This window comes from Homalodisca vitripennis, chromosome 2, assembly GCF_021130785.1.
Source record: "Homalodisca vitripennis isolate AUS2020 chromosome 2, UT_GWSS_2.1, whole genome shotgun sequence".
NCBI classification, from domain to species: Eukaryota; Metazoa; Arthropoda; class Insecta; order Hemiptera; family Cicadellidae; genus Homalodisca; species Homalodisca vitripennis.
Genome location: NC_060208.1, coordinates 27328931 through 27332941, shown reverse-complemented (window position 1 = coordinate 27332941; position 4011 = coordinate 27328931). Strand labels below are relative to the sequence as shown.

The 4011-nt window shown below is 27.9% G+C and overlaps 1 non-coding gene across 1 annotated transcript; it reads right to left on the bottom strand.

Moving 5' to 3' along the window:
• Positions 1 to 1021: 1021 nt before the first annotated feature.
• On the bottom strand, positions 1022 to 1094 carry Trnav-aac. The gene has a single exon. It is a non-coding gene; the product is annotated as a tRNA-Val (tRNA).
• Between the last annotated feature and the right edge of the window lie 2917 nt (positions 1095 to 4011).

Sequence of the window (4011 nt, the reverse complement as noted above, 5' to 3'; positions counted from 1 at the left end):
TGTTGTTTTGTTGTCATTCAACCTACGAATTGATAAACCCCTGCGCTGGAAGGACAATTTTCATCCTGAGTCACTATCTGAATACAAATTTGTTGAGTTTAAAAAAATCATTGGATTCATAATAATTTTGCTTGATCGATTTATTAATTATTTACTTATACTAAATTTACTTCTATTTAGTTTTTTAAACGGCATTTTACATTAAAATAAAATTAATATTTTAAAAGGATTACTGACAGAAAGAAAAGTATAAACCATATTAAATATATTTGAAAATTTTATACTGTCTTAGAATGAATGACTAAGTCTCTTCATTTCTACTAGTCTTTCATATTTAGCCCAATATTTATCATCATTGCCCTCAGCGGAGGATGTTACGATGGAAATGGAATAATGATCCAATAGTTATACGATTTTGGATGTGTTAATTATTTTCAGAACTCACTAGTTATTGGTACTAGCCTATATATATATACCTCTCAATGATAGCTGAATATATTACCTCTCTTTAAAAAACATTTAGTGCATCTTATGTGTTTTATTAGCTGTTTAACATTTAAAGGAATAATTAACTTTATTACAAATCCTTAGTACAGAAGACACAATTGTTTGTGTGAAATTTCTTTAATTTGATAACACATCACACTCCGTCCTTTGTTGTCAAAAGGTGATATCGCTTAAAATTATTCGAGGAGTGGGGCATAAAACAATTGGCACAAACTTTTAAATTTTATTTCGTAAATTATAAACGTAACAAAAATCGTTCAATTAATAGAGCAAATATGTAATAAAGCAATTATTACTATGAATAAATGTTTTATAAGGTTTAAGGATTGTTAAATTAGGAAATATAACTGAATGGTTAAAAATAAACATAAGTTATTTATAATAATTAATAACTTACCTGAAAAAAATGTTGTTAAATCTAAAAGTATTTATTATCTCTAAAATCGCATGATGCTCCGCAACTGTTTAATGGTTGATTAGAGGCCAGCTTAATCTAGACCGCCAAAAAGATAACTGTTTCCGCCCAGGATCGAACTGGGGACCTTCTGCGTGTTAGGCAGACGTGATAACCGCTACACCACGGAAACCGCCTTAAATGTAGCGAAAGTTAGACAGTTAGTAAAGGACTTTGGAAGACATAAAAAAAACGAAAATAAAATAATATATGTATATATTGTATTTTTAAGATAATATTGTGCTGTTAAATTTGCATATACTATATATATATATATATATATATATAATAGCAAATTTAACAGCACAATATTTTCTTAAAAATACAATATAAAAATATACAAGTATATTGGCGGAAACAGTTATCTTTTTAGCGTTCTATAACTAGCAGTACTATATATATATATATATATATATTTGTTGTATAAAACTAGCAGTAACCTATGGTTTCACACGTTATTTTCAAAATGGATGGCCGTAGTAGCCTTCTTTTGATGTTATATGATGGAGTCTTCTGATATTTTTCAAAAAGAAGTAGACATACGTATTAAGTACATAGTATGTCAGTATCCATGGTTGAGAGTCTATTTTATGTTTTTGTTGTATGAAAAATATCTACATGTAAATCTCACAATCCTAATTTGTTCAAAAATCATCAACTTCCGTATGTTTTAATTCATTTAGGTGTTTCCTGTTCCACAGTTGAATTTGTTTTGTGGCCCGATAAAAAGAAAATATACCAACAAAAAACAAATTCGATCAAAAAAATGTCTAAACTTTCTGTCTAAATAATAATAATAATAATAATAATAATTTATTCCATCAATAATTTACAAAGTATAATTCACAATAACTTTTTCGGAATTTACTGACCACTATTACCAGTAGTGTGGCCAGTGATATAATCTAATAATAATATTAATACACTTAATCTAGAGTCCAGCAACTTAAGTAGTTATTTAAAATCGAGCCTCCAATTGTAGTGTTTTCTTTTTATTTTATTTATTTTTTAATACTACTGACGTGAACCAGAGCTGATTAGGTTTCTATGAATATCCAAATATTGTTGAATAACGCCAGCCAACAGTGATTTTATTTTCATTGGTTGTCCAACCTGCTCAGAGAGCAAAGTTCAGTTTCGCTCTCAGACAGAGGTTTGTCCAAATTGTGTCATGCATTAGCCGGCGTCACTCAAGATACTCAGTGACATAATTCAATCAGAAATAAATACTAAACTATCCATTTACAATTTACTATCCTATCCATATTGGTTTTTTCCTATATTTTGTTTAAACTGTCACAAGTGGCTGTGTTGTGAAAATTAATAGTTGTGATTGTGTGGGTAATTAATAAAAGTGATACAAGTATTGTGTTGTGTGTAACTAACCTCTATCTGGGTAAGCTAATCCAGTTCTAACTTTTCCTTCCTTTCTTGTTACTGATTGCACTAACTTATTTTACTGTAGAACATAATATACAATATAAATGTCGGTATTCATGACGTTAATAACTCAACACATAATAACAGCAATTAGACTACTAGTAACACATCAATAATAATAATTAAATCTTAACAATAACAATAACATATTAGCAATAACAATAACATTTTAACAATAACCGTACCAAAACAACAATATATCACTCAACACATGTAACAAATAAATAATGAAATAACAAATATATAACTTTTCCTTCCTTCTTGTTACTGAGTGCACTAACTCATCTTACTGTAGATCATATACAATATATACATATATATATATATATATACATATATACATGTCGGTATTCATTATATCAATAACTCAACACAGAATAACAACAATTAAACTAATAATGACACATCAATAACAATAATAAAATCTTAACAATAAAAATTACATTTTAACAATAACCGTACCAAATCAACAATATATCATTTAACACATGTAACAATAAATAATTAAATAAGAAATATATAAATATAATAATATGTAAATATACAAATTCAATTTCATGCTAAACTAACTGAACTACATTCTATCTGAGGACATAATTTAAAAAATTAATATCTTCCTGCAATAAAAGCCAGTTGAACAGTTTAGCACAATTTGCTTTAAATGAATTACAAGTTCTAAAAGAAATTGGTATTTGATTAAAATATTTAGGTGCGAGGTATTGGAAGGAATGCCTAAACATTTCTTTTTTCACTTTAGGAATTCTTATTGTACCATGTTGTACATTACGGGTAGAGTAAAACAAATTTTGGTTTCCATTATTCCCGCTTCTGATGAAGAAGGTTCTTAACACCTTGTATACAAACAGATGTTGAATCGGTAATATAATTTTAAATCAACGTAAAGTGGAAATGAACTGTCAGTTTTTTTGTCTACTTAAAATTATTCTGAGGAAGTAGTTTTGAGTAACTCTTAATTTTTCAATTAGATATTTAAACATCCCACCCCAACAATTTATTCCGTACTGCATCCGTGAATAGATTAGTGCAAATGATTTCAAGCCCCATAGTTGATGTTTGTTTTTGTCCCGATGGAGAATATATAAATAAATATATGGATATATATATATAATATATATATATATATATATATATATATATATATACACCTATATACGACTTAAAATTTACTGAGGTCAAAAAGTTTCGGTTCCAGCCGTTCAAGTTTTCTTCCGACCTAATTTAATTTTGTTTGGTTTACACAGTTGATGTTGCCTTGATGACTTGATAAATAAAATATATTCGTATCTTGGTTTTCAAGACACAATTGAGTCAAAAAACATGTACTACCAGCCCTTGTAATCTACTTCCGGTCTAAGATATTTCAAGTGTCATAGTTAGAGTTTGCTTTTGGTTCCAATGAAGAATAGGCCTATATATGTATGTCCAACAACACATAAAATAAAAACATATCATTGTGTTATTTTCTGTAATGTTAACAAAATGGCGTCTGTTGAAAATGTTTAAAGTCGAATAAAAAAATAAAAAAAATAGTTATAAAAACTTTACACGATACCAACCATTTGAGCAATTTTATTGAAATTCCAGCGGTA